Genomic DNA, 18,762 nt, shown 5'->3' with positions numbered 1-18,762 from the left:
GACCATTTCCTTTTCTTTGGACCCCGCCCTCTGGTTGTGCAGCCCCCGAACTGAGCAAGCGCAGAGGTGATTCTCTTGCTAGAGGGTCTTCACGCGTTGCGGACCTGGCAGAGAGCGCACGCGCAGTGCTTGGTGGTGGCGTGAATATCTGGGTTTACCGTTATTCTTATGCTTGTTTTAGAGGGAATAGTTGTTGTTGTGCAGCTTTGTTTGCCATGACACAAAAAATCATTTTAATGTTTCCGTAGTGACGAAGGTAACATGAAAACCTTAAACAAGCTCCATAAAATCTAGGGGTTCGTTGAGTCAACCTATATTTATAGATGGTCTTCTCCGAACCATATATTGTGATAGCTAAGGTCTGGGGCATAATGATGCATACGAAAGAGACAGTACCTGCCTTCATGAAGTTTTTGGTATATCTAGGGAGGAATCTTTAGAAATACTTGTGACACACACACACACACACACACACACACACACAAAGGCGAATGTACAAGGAGACCCAAAAGTAGGGAAGTTGGGAGTGGAAGTGAAGGTCTTCCTGGAGGAATTGATGTGGAGCTGGGATGTGGAGGTTGAGTTGCCAAGAAGAGAAAACAGCATGTGCAAAAGTCCCATGGCAGTAGACAACAAGATAAGGATAGAGGAAAAAAAAAAGTCATGTGTCTGGACACTAACGGAGGCTTCTTCATTTTAGAAAGACCATCCAGGCATATTGGAGAGGACTAGAGTAAATGTCCAGGTGTAATTTGTATTCGTTTGTGGGTTTTTTTAAAGGTAATAAAACCAACAGGAATTGGCAACTGATTCCCTAGGAGGTTGTGGTAGAGGGAGTTGCAAAGATAATTCCTCTGGTTTGGGACTGACTTGCAAGGATTAGATGGACAGGATTGGGGAACCATACACTGAGACAGAGCAGATGGAGGAGGATTATACGAAGGTTAGTTTTGTTTTGTTTGTTGTCTATCCCACCATCATGTTTCCATTCTCTCAGTAGCCTCCTTAACTGGTCTCTCCACTTCCACTCTTGACTTCTTTCAATTAATCACTTCCCGGCAATGCAGCCTAAAGAACCTTTGCAAAACACATGTCTAATCACTCCCCTCCCCTTCTAAAAACTCTTCTATAGCTTTTAGGCTATTACCCAGAATACTTGATGAGGCCCCTGCCTCCTGCTCTAGCTTCCTCTGCTGCCTGTTCCCTTGCTTTCTTACTGTGCTCCAGTCACTTCACTTTTTAAATCATCAAATGCACTGTGAGCACTTCTGCTTCCAGATTTTTGCACTGGCTGTTCCCTGTGCTTAAAACAGTCTTGCATGTCCATCCCCTCCCCTTGGTCTAATTCTTAATCTTCCACATCTTAGTTCCACAGTCACTTCCTCAACAGAGTCTTTCCTGATCCTCTGTATTATTTAGGGTAATGCTATTACTACAAAATAGATCTCCCTCCGCACCCAAAATTTCAGGGCTTTACAAGATGGCCCTGCCAATTACTGCCCGGATGGGGATAATTTCATGATTTTTGAAAGAATTAAATGAGATCATGTATAGAAAGTACACAGCATAATGCTTGGAACTGAGTAATTACTCAGTAAATTATGGCTATTATTCTTGTTCTTTCTACTTTCTTAGCAATGGAATAGCCAGCAAGGTAGGGCAAATATTTATCAGATATCCAACTTTTAAGAACATTGAAAATACCTGGATGTGTTAAATATCCCTCTTAACTATACTTGCTCTATGCCCATTTTGTGATCCTTATTTAAAAATTTATCTCCCTCTCCCCCTCTCTCCTCTTTTTTCTCTCCCTCTTTCTCTCTTCCTCTCCCTCTCTCCCTCCAGTACTGAATTCCCAAGGTACTATCACTTCTTTTCTCTGGAACTATTTTTATTCCTATCAGATCTCCACCCAAGTCCACCTTCCCTTTCGTGGATTTTATATAGTTTTTTCACATACAGCCCTAGCTGCCTAAATCTGCTGGATTTGATTTTTTTTAAGATTTTATTTATTTATTCGACAGAGATAGAGACAGCCAGCGAGAGAGGGAACACAAGCAGGGGGAGTGGGAGAGGAAGAAGCAGGCTCCCAGCGGAGGAGCCTGATGTGGGGCTCGATCCCATCACGCCGGGATCACGCCCTGAGCCGAAGGCAGACGCTTAACCTCTGTGCCACCCCTGGATTTGATTCTTTTGAACAAGGTATATGTTCTGTTATGGCTTAAAGTCCCATCCTATCAACATACTCATTCATCTCCTTGTACTAAAATGTCAAGTTAGCCTTTCTTGTTACAGAAGTTAGCTGTAGTGAACATCTCCTTTACCTGGAAATACTTATTTGATGAATCTGCATATGTTAATTTTAATAATTGTAAATTTGTTTGACTAAAACCATGACAGGACTGATTTAAATTATAGCTTTAAGGGGGCGCCTGGGTAGCACAGTTGTTAAGCGTCTGCCTTTGGCTCAGGGCGTGATCCTGGCGTTCTGGGATCGAGTCCCACATCGGGCTCCTCCGCTGGGAGCCTGATTCTTCCTCTCCCACTCCCCTGCTGTGTTCCCTCTCTCGCTGGCTGTCTCTCTGTCACATAAATAAATAAAATCTTTAAAAAAATTATAGCTTTAATCTTCCTTTAGTTGAAAATGGTCGGCGTTTCTTTTCTGACTACTTAGTTGATAAATTCTCTGATTTGGGACAGTCACTGTCTGAAGAACTAGATGCTGCCACCATCCTGAGTATGTTTATGAAAGCAGCTGTCTTCTTTCTGTCTTATTTCACAATGACATGCACACACCCATGTACACACACACAACTGAGACTTAACGTGAAATAAAAACTGTTACAGAAAAAGATGACCACCTGATAGTGGCAGAGTTACTCAAGATTGACACACAATGTTGTAGACTTGTTCCTCTGAATTGCCAAATTTTAAAAAGAGAATTATATATTATTTGTATATATATTAAGTAGGAGGCATTGCATTTGGAGAGAAATTAGGCAAATGGATAGATTTTCAGGAGTATTTCAACATTAGTAATGGGTTAGTATCGAATATTTTGCCCCATAATTTAAAAAAACTCTTCAAATAAAGAAAAATCAAAGTATAAAATATTTGTTGCATGAGACTTCTAAACCTCATTAAGGAAAATCCAGAAAGAGCAGATAACCTCTTTATGATGTGGGGCTAGGCAGAGAAATGGACAGAAAGTGAAAAAACAATTGTAGATTTTGGCTTTTCTTGTCAACAATATCCTTTTTCTCTCTAGAACAGACTGTAATCTTGATCAAAAAGGAAATGCATTTTAAGGACAATAATCCTAGCCAAAAATGTTATAATCAGACAAAGAAGTTATATAAAAAGCAGACAGATTAAGGACAAAACATTGAAATACCAATTCTTAATATGCTTAGATATTAAGTAAATGACTGGTAATGGGGTTTGAGAGAGGGTTTTGTAAATCACAGAAATGGTAGATCCTATTCATAGCCACATGCTCAGCTTTGGGCATGTGGGTTTGAGTCAGTATTGTGCTCTGGAGAGGGGCTGCAAATATCTCCGTCCAGGTGTCCTAAAGGTCTGTTCAGGCAGGTAGTGTCAGCAAAGAAGAATCACAAGGGGCCAGAACAGGCCCAGGGATCAGCAGGTCTATGGGCCAGGTGGGACTGTAAATTTGTCAAGGATTAAGGTTGAAACCAGGGAATGCTGCAGACGCAGAAGCTGGGTCAGGGTCTATGCCAATTACTTAGACTTTTCTCAGAAAGTTTCATCATGCTAACTACATTTCAATGCTGAGAGCAGTTTTAACTCTTAAGCTGGGAGTTTTTGTCAGTGATTATTTTGATGCATTTCTTCTGTTTTCAAGCCCATCATCTCTTCTGTGCATCGTGCTGCAACTTTGAGACTGGGTGTTTATTCAAAAGCAAATGGATACTGTTTCCTCTAGCCATTGCAGAATGCAGGTGTTTTTGTTGTTGTAACATGATATACTTTGTTCCTTTCATTCTGCAAAACTGCTTACTAAAAATAGTAGGGCAATTTGAAAGAAAATAAGGTTGGGTAGATCTCTTAAATTCTATACAACTAACAAAAATATTAACATCTTAATGAAATATCCTTGCAAACTTAAAAAAGACATGTTAAATTACCATTAATCATGAAGTCATGCACTAAATATAGAACTTTTCCTAAAAAGAAAGTGAAGGTGGATTGTTGGAAGAGATGTAAGGGAAGGTAGAAGCTGCTGAGTTATGAGCAGGGGCAAAATGCACAGAGATAAACGAAACTCTAGCAGTAAGCACTTCAGAGACATAGCTTGTGGCTAAACTGAGCCAAGAGCTGACTCGAAGTGAATGGGCATCATGTATGGTCCCATGTCCTCCATGGCCTCAGCTGTGTTAATGTGCTTTGCTTTAACTTGATGGTGGCAAAAAGTTAATGTGCCGGGGAAAGGAATCATACCTGAACTAATGTAACTTCCATGTAATTTGGAAATTATTTCCGCATCTGCTAATCCTATGTGAGGAATTAACATAATATAAACTCACATTGAAAAATAACAGACTGAAATTCTTTCCCCAAAAAGGAGGCAAAAGTGAGGTCTGATATATTCATGGTGGAATGGCAGAGAGTGATGCTTGTCCAACTTTAATAGGCTTACAACTTGGGAACTTGTGAAATTGCCGATTTGCATCTGGCAGTTTGGGGTGGGGTCCAAAATTCTTTTCTTCATTCGCCTTTCTTTTGGGCAAGCTTCCAGGTAATTCTGAGGCTGCTGGTACATGGACCACATCAAGGAACAGGATTTTTTTTTTTTTTTTTTTTTTTACAGAACAGACTTTGGAACTAGGTAGACCTGGGTTTACATCATGGCTCTTCCATTCAGTAGCTGTGTGACCTTCAACAAGTTGCTCAACTTCTCTGAGACTCAGTTTTCTCATCTGTAAAATCAGGCTAATTATATTTATACCCTCATGGCTGTGGTGTTCATTACCCAAGATGATCTAAAGCATCTAGCATAGTGCTTGGCACATTATTTAAACCCAGTAAATAATAGTTACTATTCTAATATTATTGTAGTTGGATCTGATAATTTTCTCCATCACTATTGATATAGAATGAAGATCTATATTGAGTTCCATGACAAAAACTAAGAGTCACTTCCCAAATTTCCCCCTTTTCCTTTAGTTTAGCACATGGCCTCAGGTAAAACATTATATTTCCCAACCTTTCTTGCATATAGGTGTGGCCAAGTGAATATGTTCTACTCAGGGATATGTGAGTGTTCCTAAAGATTTCCTAAGAAGGAGCAGCCCAAACTTCTTTTTCCTTCATCTTGCTGCTTGGAATGTGGATGCAATGGCTGGTGCTCCAGCAGCCAGTATGGACCATGAGTACAAGGATTATGGTAAGGATAGTAGAGCAGTGAGATGGACAAGTTTGGATCCATGATAACATTGTAGAGCTCTCATGTGACCTCTCAGGTGCCCACCTCCAGACTTCTTTCTTATAACTGAGAAAGTCATGTCTTAATATTTTTGTTTCTTCAGTTATTTGCAGCTGTATCTAGTCCTCACTGACACAAACATTTACCTGGTTCAAGTGCTTTATAAGATACAAGGGACATAAAAATGAATGTCTTGTCTCAAACTTCAAGTAGCTCAGTCTTCTATGTTATATCATTTAGTGGTCTTTCGTAGATTACTGTTTTATGATTTCATTGAAAGAATTCTGTCACCTATAAACTTCACTTTCAAGCACCCTGTCTCCTCATTATTTTTTTAGTCATGCAGGTGAGTCTCCCACAAAATGTGTTCTTCCAAGTCTTTGTCATACATTCCATTTTTCTTTTAAAAACACATTTTAAATCATAGGGGAGAAAACCAGGACCTATAAATCAATAGTCATGGTCAGTTTCTCCAGCATTTTCCTTTAGTTTTCACAGTCACTAGCTTCATGGTGAAGAAATATATTTACATGTTTAATTCCAAGACTTGGCAGTTCCCAATTCTAGATTTTAGATTCACTGGCAATACTTTACATGTTTGCTTTGAAGGCAGCATTTCATGTTATCTGAAATTGTTAGGAGATGATGAATTTGTTGAGCCAGGCCTGGAAAACTTTCTACTACCTTTCTCTCCATGATATTGTCTCCTAAACCAAACAGCACTTCTCTTTGGCCATGTCAAGTCCATATAGGAGAGTCTCTGCACATGTTGTAGAATTACCAAGGTGCAACAGTCATGGATTATTCCTGGGATAGTTTTCTCACTAGGATCTTTTCTTTCTTAGCATTATATTGAATATAGATAACTATAGCTGCTTTTCTGGATGGTCCAGAATCAACCACCCTTTATTAATAAAGGTGCATCTGATATAAAACTCTTTTCTTATGTACTGTACTTTTTGTCTGGAATCTGTTGGATTTAATTTATGTTAATGTTTTACTTCAACCATTGATAGGATTTTAAGTTGCAGAATAAAAGTTTTAAAACTGGGTAAATTCTTTGTCCACTAGCTCGTGGAAGGTCAGGTTCAAAAAGATGATAGTAGGGGTGCCTGGGTAGCTCAGTCGGTTAAGCATCCGGCTCTTGATTTCGGCTCAGATTGTGAGATTGAGCCCCACCTGCGGTTCTAAGCTCAGCATGGAGTCTGCTTGTCTCTCTGCTTTCCCCCCTGCCCCTCCCCCTGCTCATGCAGACATGTTGGCTCTCTCTTTAAAATAAAGAAAAAAATTTTAAAAAAGGATGATAGTAAGGAATTATTTATTTTAGGTGTGAAATGGTATTGTGGTTATATTTTTATTTTTTATTTTATTTTTTTAATGTTCTGATACTTTATGTCATCATTTTTTTATCTAGTTGTTCTATCAGTTTCTAAGAAAGACATATGAAGATCTCAAACTATAGTTATAGAATTGACTATTTCTCCATTTATTTCTATCAATTTTTAATTAATATAATTTAAAACTCTGTTATTAGGCTTACACACATTTATGACTGTTATCACTTCCTAATAAACAGATTCCTTTATCATTATAAAATGTCTTTATCATTGATAATGATCTTTGTCTTGAATTGTTTTATCTAGTAATTCCACTGCACTCTTCTTATGGTTACTATTTGCATGGTATAATTTTTCTGTGCATTTACTTTTTAAAAAACTAAAAAAATATATTAAGTTTTTAATTTTAATTTCAGTATAGTTAACATACAGTGTTATATTAGCTTCAGGTGTACAATATAATGATTCAACAATTCTACACGTCATTACTCAGTGCTCATCAGGTACTGAGTATACTCTTAATCCCCTTCACTTATTTTACCCATCCCCCCACCCACTTTCCCTCTGATATGCTTTATTTTAAATGAGTACCCTCAGTTAAAGTTATTTTTTTCCCAACAAGAACATTTTTTACTTGAAGCATACTCAGAATACACAATTCTCAAAGATACATATAAAACAATCCTTCCAAGAAAAATAGAATGCACATTTTCTTCAAGTATACACAGAAGAATCCCCTGCTTAAATCACATAAAAAGAGACATAACAAAATATTACAAATTTAAGAAGACTGAAATGTAACAAGTATATTTTCCAACCACAATGGTATAAAACTAAAGATCAACAATAAAACAAAGCTGGAAAATCTACAATGTAAATATTAAATATTTGATTTATAAATATTAAATAACATACTACTGTACAAGCAATAAGCCAAATAAGTCAAATGGCAAATCAAAATATGTCTCAAAAAAAAAAAAAAAAGAAAAGAAAAGAAAACACAATATTCCAAAACCTACGGGATGCAGCAAAAGCAGCAGATGTTACAGTGAAATTTATGCTATAAATGCTTGTATTAAAAAAAAAAGTTCAAATAACATTACAAGGAACTAGAAAAAGAAGAAACTTAGCTGAAATTTAGTGGAGGAAGGAAATAACAAAGAAAATCAGAAATAGAGACCAGAATAAACAATATCATTGAAAGTAATGACAATTTTTTTCCGAAAAAATAAACAAAATTAGCAATGCTTTGACTACATTAACTAAGGAAAAAAGAAAGAAGACTCAAAACCCAAAACGAGAAATGGAGGAGAAAATAATAGAACAGATAACCACAGGAATACATAGTGTGATAACACATTAAACGATTATATACTAACACATCAGATAACTTAAAGGAAAAACCCAGATAATTCCTAAAAATGCACAAGTTACCAAGATTGAGTCATGAATCTTAAATCCAAGAAGTAGGAAATCTTCTTAGACCAATAGTAAGAATGAAAGTTGAATTAGGAATAAAAAATCTCCTAGGACTGGGTATTACATGAAAATGATAAAGTACTGAACACTACATCTGAAAACTAATGATGTGCTATCAGTTGGTGAATTGAATTTAAATTAAAAAAAATCTCCCAGCACAGAAAAGCCCAAGACCACATGGTTTCACTGCTGAATTCTACCAAACATTAAAAAAAATAATGACAAGCTTTATCAAAATCTTACAAATAATGGAATAGAGGGAACACATTCAAAATCATTCCTTGAGGCCAGTATTACACTGATACCAAAGCAGGATAAAAACAGTACAAGAACAAAAAAGTCTAGTTTGTCCGATATAAGCATTGCTACTTTGAGTTTCTTTTGACATCTATTTGTGTGATAAATGTTTTTCCACCCCTTCACTTTCAATCTGCAGGTGTCTTTAGGTCTAAAATGAGTCTCTTGTAGGCAGCATATAGATGTGTCTTGGTTTTTTTTTTTTTTTCTTTTTTTAACCCATTTTAGCACTATGTCTTTTGATTGGAGCAGTTAGTCCATTTACATTGAAAGTAATTATTGATAGAAATATATTTATTACCATTTTATTACTTGTTTTGTTGTTGTTTTTGGAGATTTTTTTCTGATCCTTTCTTGTCTTTGTCACTTTTGGTCTCTCCTTTGCACTCAAAAGATCCCCTTTAATATTTCTTACAAGGCTGGTTTAGTGGTCACAAGCTCCTTTAATTTTTGTTTGCCTGGGAAACTATCTCTCCTGTTCTGAATGAGAGCCTTGCTGGATAGAATATCCTTGGCTCTAGATTTTCACTACTCACCACTCTCAATATATCATGCCACTCCCTTTTGGTTTGTCAAGTATCTGTTGAGAAATCTCCAACTAGCTTTATGGGTTTTCTTTTATAAGTTAAGGATTTCTTTTGTCTTGCTACTTTTAAGATTTTTTAACACTATATTTTACAAATTTAATTACAATATGTCTTGGTGTTGGCCTGCTTTTGTTGATTTTGATGTGAGTTCTCTGTGCCTCCTGGATCTGGATGTCTGTGTCCTTCCTCAGATTACGGGAAGTCGTCTGCTATTATTTCTTGAAATAAATTTTCTGCCCTCTTTTCTGTCTTTTTTTCTTCTGCGGATTCCAATAATATTAATATTATTACGTTTGATTGAGTCATTGAGTTCCCTAAGTCTATTCTCGTGTTGCATAATTCTTCTTTTTCTCTTTTGTTCAGCTTCATTATTTTCCATTATTTTATCTTCTAGGTCACTAATTCATTCCTCTGCTTTTTCCAGACTGTTGTTCATTGCATCAGGCCTGTTTCCAAACTCATTTATTGCATTCTTCATCTCTGATTCTTTTTTAACTCTTTTATCTCTTCTAAGGGTCTCACTGATGTCTTCTATTCTTTTCTCAAGCCTAGTGAGTAGCCTCATGATTGTTGGTTTAAATTCTCCATTAGTCGTGTTACTTTTATCTGTTTTGTTTAGATCTCTGGCTGTGACCTTACGTTGTTCTTTCATTTGGGATACATTCCTCCGTCTTGGAATTTTGTCTAAGTCTCTGCCTTCTTCTCTGTGTTAGAAAACCTAGTTATGTCTCCTGCTCCTAAAAGTAATGGCCTTATGAGGACAAGGTCATGTAGTGCCCAGGGTCTGGCACTTTGGGGAGTCTCCAGTGTGTGCTGCATGTGCTCTGCTGTTTTTGGCTGCTCTATCCTTTAGACAGTCATCTGCAGAGGCTCTCCTTGCCTACTGTGGGCAGTGTTTGGTCCGTGGCCTGAATGTCATGACTTTTAACTAGGTGTGCTCTGGTCTGCTTACGAAATGAGACCTGAAACCAACGCCACCAGAACTGAGGCCCTCCAGAACTCTGGTCAGGAGACATGGTGTGGGCAGGGGTTTTTACTGGTCTTGTGGGGTAGAGGACCACCACACTGGGACTGAGGCAAGCTTGACTGAGAAGGGCAGTTCCTCCAGAGTGCAGAGAGGTGGGGCTTGGTGTAAGCAAGTTAGGCAGCCAGTGTCAGAGCTGTGCTGCTTTCTGCCTGTGACTCTGTGTTTATGCTGAGAGGTGGGGGAGGGAGATGGCACCAGCCAGGTCCTTTGTTTCCAGAGAAGCATCTCCATGAATGATGTCTCTCAGGGAAGCGCTCCTAGACTAGTGAATAATCTCTCCACTGTGTGTCCCAGGCATTCTTCAGATCACAGTTTCCATGCTCCCTGGGTTGTTTGCCTGCCTTCTCTCTAGGAACAAGACAGTGCCCTCGGGGCTCTATCCCAGCCAAGCTCACTGACCTTTAAAATGCCTGGCTTTAAGCCCCATTGGTTTTAAGAACTCATGAAATTCAGCCCCTCTCATTTTCCAAGCCAATGGCTTTGGGGAAATGTCCTTCTTGTGCATTCTTCTGTGTGCTCCTCCCTCTTGCCCTCGTCTGCAACCATGGCTCCCTCTCCTCCACAGTACCTACCATCTGTTTTCTCCCATAAACCACATCTCTGTACTTACTGCCTTCTTTGATGTGGCTTCTTCTCTCCCTTTATTTGTGGAATTTGTTCTGTCAGTCTTTAGGCCAATTTCTGGGGTATTTAGGATGATTTGATAGTTATTTAGTTGTGTTCATGGGACAAGACATGCCTAGGGTCCTTCTACTCTGCTGCCATCTTATTATTCCACTTGTGGCTATTTTTTAAAGAGCATCATTATTCTTTAGAGGTCCATACTAGAATATTTACATGTTAAATGATAGGATGTTTGGCAGGTATTACCAAATAATCCCCAAGAAGTAGGAAGAGGAGTGGGTAGGACTATAAAACAGGATTGACTGTGAGTTGATAGTTGTTGAATTTGGGTGAAGTGTATACAAAGGATCACTTTAATTATCTCTTTACCTTTGCATATGTTTAAAGTACTGAAAATTTTTTAAAAATAAAAAAATGAGATTGAGACATGAATAATTTTAACCTAAATTTCCAAAGATTCACAGAATGTTTTTCAACCAGCATTTACTGTCAACCATTTGGAATTTATTAAAGTACATTTATATATAACCACCCAATTTGACAAGTTATTCATCTCTTTTATTCACCAACAATCAATTGGAAATAGGAATTCTCATTCACACACCTTGCTGTTAGCACAGACCCTTTATCTACTGTCTCATTATGGGAAGGAGAACTGAGGTGAAATCTACCTGATATTTTAAGCAATGCATTAGTTAGTCTGTATGATCTTCCATGCCTTATGTTGCTTCCCTAGTGCCAGCATTCATTTCTTTAGTACAGTGAGGCCACAAATATCAGAGGCAAAGGTGGGTCATAATTTCATCTGTCAAGGATCTAGCACATCAATGGCAATCTTCATCTTTTCATCCCGAGGTGAGCTCTGCCACCCTCTATGTCTGTCTGGTAACAATACGTCTAATCATCCATTCAACAAGTATTTATTTGATAATTGTTTTGTGACAGCAAGATTTCCAATATTTTAAAAACTTACCCTTCCCTTCATATCTCCTTCCAGCTACCATATAATTTCTCAGTTTACCTTTAGAACAAAACTTCTTGAAAGAATTATGTTTTCCACCTCCAATTCCTCCCCTTCCATAATTTATCTTTTTATTGTGGTAAAATACATATAAAATTCACCATTTTAACCATTTTGTGGTGTACAATTCTGTGGCATTTAGTGCATTCACAATGTTGTACAACCATCACTACTATCTAGAATATTCTCATGACTCCAAAAGAGAACTGCATACTCATTCAACAGTCATTTCCTATTTTCTCTTCCCTTCAGCTCCTGGAAACCACTAACCCAAGGATTTTCCTATTCTGGATATTTCATATAAAAGGAATTATACAATATGTGACATTTTTCTTGCCTGATTCTCTTAGTGTAATGTTTTCTAGATTCATCCACATGGTCATGTGTACATACTTCATTCCTTTCTATGGCTGAACAGTGTTCCGGATATACCAGATTTTGTTTATCCATTCATAAGTTGATGAACATTTGGATTGATGCCACCTTTTGTCTACTGTGAGCAATGTTGCTATGAACATTCATGTACAAACATTTGTGTGAACACCTGTTTTCAATTCTTTTGGGTATATGCTGAGGAGTGGAATTGCTAAGTCACATGGTAATTATTGAGACACAGCGTAACTCTTTCCCAGCGTCTGCACTATTTTAGATTCCTACCAGCAAGGTAGCAGAGTTCCAGTTTCTCTATATCCTTACCAACACTAGTTATTTTATGTTGCATTTTAAAAAATTTATCTGAGTGGATATGAAGTGCTATCTCATTATGATTTTAATTTATATTTTTCTGACTATGACATTAAGCATTTTTTATATGCTTGTTGGCCATTTATGTGTCTTTTTTGAAGGATGCCTATTCCAATACTGTGTCCGTTTTTAATTGGGTTGTCTTTTTGTTGAATTCTTAACATACTCTGGATAATAGATCCTTATCAGATACACAATTTGCAAATATTTTCTCTACGATTGGTCATTCTTGACAAAGGATAGTGCAGACCCTAAGGATCTCAAATGTTCTGATATTCAACAGTGTGGGTTGAAAATATACATTAAAAAATGTAGTTTGCTTACAGGCTCATTATTAGCAGAAATAAAAAGTATTTCAAATTCTTGAGTTGTAGGCAATAGCAGAGTCCATTTCTAATACCCAAACACTTCCCCGAATATTGATGTATTTAGATGTGCAATTTAATTCTCAGACTGATAGTTGAAATATTATCTTGGACTATAATTAAAGTGAATGTCAATGGGTTTAAGGAAGAACAATTGAAATTCACAACCGAAATTCAATGTTTTTGAGTCTTTCCTATTGCTGGACCTTGGCAAAATAATATATATTGATTAAACTTAATGTGCTGGATTACCAGGGTTGGAAATTTAGCCTGACATTACAACTGATATTTGGAAGTCAGTAGACTCTCGACATTCGTGTAAAATAAAGTTACCACATGCATAATTCCTACGAATGACCTAGAGATGACGTGTCGGTCAGGGTCTATCCAGGAGATAGAAATCACTTAGTAATTTGAGTGGTACATTTTAATATAAAGAATTACTATTTAATAATGAATTAATAATGAATTTATAATATGGAATTAACTAAGGGATTCAATAGTTAATAGTTAACAGAGGATTAATGACTAAGCAATAAAAAGAACTCAGAATATAAGAATAGCAGATCTACCTCTACAGCTGCGGCTCAGTACCCATGGAAGGAAGATAAAGGAGGCCAACACTGACGCCCAGACCATGCTGGAGAGGGTGTGGCTGTGGCCTACTTAATAGCAGGGAAATCTGCTGCAGTGTCACCAGTCATGGCTGACTGTAAACCACCCGTGGGGGCCCCAGTGAAACTTGCTGGTAATCAGCATTCTGGAATGTTGGGGAAACTCACTGGGAAGCCACCCTCTGAGGTGCTAGTGAGACTTGGCAGTGGTCCTGGCAAAACTTGCTGGAGCGTGAATGCTTCTAGGTGTCCCATAGGTTGCTTGCTTTTAAGAGTTGTGGGAGCCGGTCACCTAGGTTGCTCAGTCGGTTGTGTGTCTGCCTTCGGCTCAGGTCATGATCCCACGGTCCTGGGATCCAGTCCTGCACCTGGCTCCCGGTTCAGCAGAGAGTCTGCTTCTCCCTCTCGTTCTGCCCTTCCCCCCACTCGTGCTCTCCCTCTCTCAAATAAATGAATAAAATCTTAAAAAACAAAACAAAACAAAAACAGTTGTGGGAGCACCCCCCCCCCCAAGAGCAAACCCTTCCTCCAGCAATGTCCCTTTTACGCCCCCTGCTGACAAAGCCTAACATTGCAACAGCTGCCAAATGGGAGATGTTCACATAGTCCAGTTCCTGTATCACAAAGCAAGATAAGGAAAGGTGGATTGGGATTGATAACCGGCACAAATGGTGTTTTTGAGACTGTTTGAGAGAAGAATCCAGGAAAAAATATGGTTGATGTGGAAAAAATTCAGAGGTGGTTATTTGTGCAATGCATGGTAGCAGTGTGATTAATTTGAGTACAAAAGTTCAGCAATAGGGGCGCCTGGGTAGCGCAGTCGTTAAAGCGTCTGCCTTCGGCTCAGGGCGTGATCCCGGCATACCGGGATCGAGTCCCACATCGGGCTCCTCTGCTATGAGCCTGCTTCTTCCTCTCCCACTCCCCCTGCTGTGTTCCCTCTCTCGCTGGCTGTCTCTCTGTCACATAAATAAATAAAATCTTTAAAAAAAAAAAAAAAGTTCAGCAATAGCTGAACCAGGAAACCTGTAATAATTAAAAAATAGATATGTTAAGGATTATCTGAATTTGTGAGCCAAAAGTTCCCAAAACAGGAAATTCTCTTTTGGAGTAGACCCAAAGGCAATGCCAAAGCAGGTGCTATACAATGAAGTATGAGTCAGTATCACATGTCCGAGATAGAGTGTTCTGTTAAATGAAGAATTGCAGATATCAGCAAGGAGATGACTTGTTTGTTTGTTTGTTTTGTCTGGGAGTGTTGTGGCAAAGGGGACTTGAAATCAGACCAGGCCTATTTTTGAGGATAAAAGATAAATTTTTCTGGGGTGCCTGGGTGGCACAGCGGTTAAGCGTCTGCCTTCGGCTCAGGGCGTGATCCCGGCGTTATGGGATCGAGCCCCACATCAGGCTCTTCTGCTATGAGCCTGCTTCTTCCTCTCCCACTCCCCCTGCTTGTGTTCCCTCTCTTGCTGGCTGTCTCTATCTCTGCCAAATAAATAAATAAAATCTTTAAAAAAAAAAGATAAATTTTTCCTTTTAGCTGCGTATCAATTAAGAATGCATTTTTCCCCCTGAAAGTAATAAATCACCTTTTTTTTCTGTGAGTAATAAATAACAGTGGTTTCAGGAATAAAGAATAAGACATCTAATTTTTTCATATAACAAAACATCTGGAGGAAGAAGCTCCTTGATAGCCTCAAAGACCCACATCTTTTACATCTTTCTGTTCTTTCACCCTTAAAATATCAGGCTTGTGGCTTCATGGTTGGAACATGGTATCTGTTGCCCTAGGTATCACTTCACCATTTAAGGAAAGTAGAAGGAAGAAAGGAGTTGCCATGTGCATCTGTGCTCAGTAGACATCACTGGTATCAAACTCTTGGACAAATATTTTATTGAACCAGTATGTGTATGGCAATGTGTCAGGCTGTGGAATTTAATGATTTTTTAAAATGTACATTGTGGGCCCTTCCTACAGATCCAAATATGAGACCTTCTCGGGTTTCCTTTTCTACCCTACGCGTGCTTGACTTTGCATAGCAGGGTCTTTCTCCAACCCCTACACACTTAAGGCAATTCCTCTGCCTTGAGTCTAACTGGTACATTCTAGGAGTTATCCTATTTGTTTATTCTTACTATGTAATGTTTCTAGGATAACTTTTTTGTTTTGTTTTATATTTTATTTATTTGAGAGAGAGAGAGAACACAAGCCAGGGGCGGGGGTAGTGGCATGGGGAGAGGGAGAAAAACAGACTCCCTGTTGAGCAGGGAGCCTAACTCAGGGCTCAATCCCAGGACCCCAAGATCAGACCTGAGCCAAAGGTAGAGACGCTTAACCAACTGGGCCACCCAGGTGCCCCAAGGATAACTTTTTTTGTAATGGGTTTTCATGATACAGTTCACAAACACAAAATCTTTTTTAAAAATATAATTTCTAGGGGTGCCTGGGTTGCTCAGTCGGTTAAGCATCTGCATTTGGCTCAGGTCATGATCTTGAAATCCTGGGATCAAGCCCCACATCGGGCTCCCTGCTCAGCAGGGAGTCTGCTTCTCCCTCTCCCTCTGCCTGCCACTCCCCCTGCTTGTGCTCAGTCTCTCGCTCTCAAATAAATAAAAATCTTAAACAAAAATTAAAAAATAAAAAAAAAATTCTTTTGAGGCGCCTGGGTGGCTCAGTCAGTTAAGTGTTTGACTCTTGGTTTTGGCTCAAGTCCTGATCTCATGGATTGTGAGACTGAGTGGGGATCAGGCCATACTCAGTGGGAAGTCTGCTTGAAGTTTCTCTCCCTCTGCCCCTCCCCCTACTCACAAACACTCAATACCAAATAAATAGATCTTTATACATATCTATTTATATATAATTTATATATTTAAAGATTTATTTATAAACATATTTATTTATATAACTTATATAATTTATATAAATATATCTTATGTATTTATAAATATGTTTATAAATATATTTATGATTATATTTATATGTATATATGTATAATTTCTATTGATGGTGGCAAAGATTTTATTCTCTCTCTCCCTCCTCTCTATTCCTCTCTTTTAAACCTAATAAACTATTGTGCTAAATAATATGAAAGTGCCATTTTTCAGAGGTAGTCTCTTCATTGTTAGAGTCAGATTTCTATTTGAGCGGTGGGCAATTTATGGTTGATTTTGATGGCAAAAACAGAATATCTCTTTTAATAACTTTTACTAATGATAATTTCTTATTATCTATTTTACAACTTTAGAAGGGCTGTTCATTCTTTCTATAATTTCTTGGACCAAGTCTTAAAAACTCATGGAATAACTCTTTATGTAAACAGAAAAAACCAGTGTGTTAAAAGTGCAATATAGTTATAGTTAACACGTGGTATTTGATAACCTTGTGTTACTAAGTTTCAAGTATCCCTGAAAAAATATGTTGGTTTTATTCAACTTCTGATACCCTCTTCTTCATTTGCTTTCTATATTATGGAATCCTGTCTTACCAAGTTTGTCTCTTCAAAGGAGTAGCCCCTCCTTGGCTTGTTTGTATAACACTATATAAATTATGGAGAGGATTTTCCCCCATGATGTTATTCTGAGATGGTTTTCTCTCCAAAACCGTTTTCAGTTTCAAAAGCAAACTCCGCAGATCCACGAAAAATAACTAGACATGAAAACAGTTTAGCTGGTTCAACAGAATGTGCAAAACAGAGGAAGCAACAGCTAGATTCTCCATCTTTCATTGTCCCAAATCACACAAGTCATCAACTGAGTAATCAGAAAAGGAAAACAAGCCATTTTTAGTTGCAAGAAGATTTGAATCCATAATATACACTGTAAACCCACAACGGGTGTTTCATAACTAAACCAAGCTGATTTTTGTGACTTAATTTGAGTTTCTCTGTATAACATGTATTGAAAATTCCACAAAAATATCATACAGGATACATTATGTAAAACACTCCAATACTCAGATGCAAAATTTTCTTGCCTCTTGGGAATGGTCTTAACAGGCATCAGTAGCAGGTGCAAACTATTCCAGGCAGAGGGCTGGGCTGGAAAGAATATGTGTATTCATCAGTTCCAGAAACTGATGTTTCTGAGGGATTAGGAGGAGGAATTTCTGGGACTGAGTAAGTTTTAACTATTCTGAGTCACTGAAAGAGGAATCTAGAAGTGTTCATTTTGTTTGTGGGATCATATAAACTTGAGCTTGACTTATTGCTATCATTTAGTGTTCCTGATGTTCAGCTTTCTTGTTGTAAAATGGGGACATAATACTAGTTGGGGCTCAGTTGTGTGTAATAGGAAACACTGGATAATCTAAAATGAATGAGACAGACTGTGGAGAAGAGCTGGCTCTAGCTGGGTCTCCAGGAGTGGCTCTCAGAATATCAGCTGAGAACCACCCTCTAAGAAAAAGTAATCTCTGCCACTGTGAGGAAGCTGACGAATCAGAAAGGCATTGTTGAGACACTTGGTTCCATAATCACACCACCTTGGCTTTGGACTGGAGTCAGAAGCTGCTACCAACATTAGTACTCCAGAGCCAGACCATGCCTACTAAATCCATTCCAGCAGAACAGATGTTGCTGGCATCCTCACTGTTCCTTCCTTTTTATTTACTAGCTGAAGGCAACACATATTAATTGAATACTTACTACAATAAATGAGTAAAATATTTGTCATGTTAGAGAGTGATACAAGTGCACGGGAGAAAAACAGTGCAGGAAATGTAGAGAGTATTGAGGGCGTGAGGGAAGGCACCCCCAAGAAAGTGATATGAGAAGATTTGAAGGAAGTGAGAGGATGAACCATGTGGGTGTTCAGGGAGAGGGAACAAGGTGAGAAGGTTCTGAGACAGGAGCTTCCCTCCAAGTTTCAAGGAACAGTAAGGAGACCAGAATGGCTGGATGAAGTGAAGAGATAAGCCCTTTGTCAGAGATTCACACTTATTCCAAAGCAGAAATTTCTTCAGAGATTTCTTAAGTAATTAATCACTTGGCTTGCTATATTAATTGCATGTATTTTAAGCTAGACTATTCAAAGATCTGAATAGATTTCAAACTAATATATGCTTCTTGAAATGAAAGAACAGATCTACTAATACCAATATATTTCAAGCCACTGTGATTTCCAATAACACTGTGTGCTATTAAAAATGTCATATGTAGTTTGGTATTTATTTGTTTTAGATGTTATCAATGGAAAATTTAAAAATACATGTCTTTGATGTAAC

Source organism: Ursus americanus, chromosome 9 (genome assembly GCF_024610735.1).
Source record: "Ursus americanus isolate L20-20 chromosome 9, mUrsAme1.1.p, whole genome shotgun sequence".
NCBI classification, from domain to species: Eukaryota; Metazoa; Chordata; class Mammalia; order Carnivora; family Ursidae; genus Ursus; species Ursus americanus.
This window is presented reverse-complemented; position numbering follows the sequence as displayed.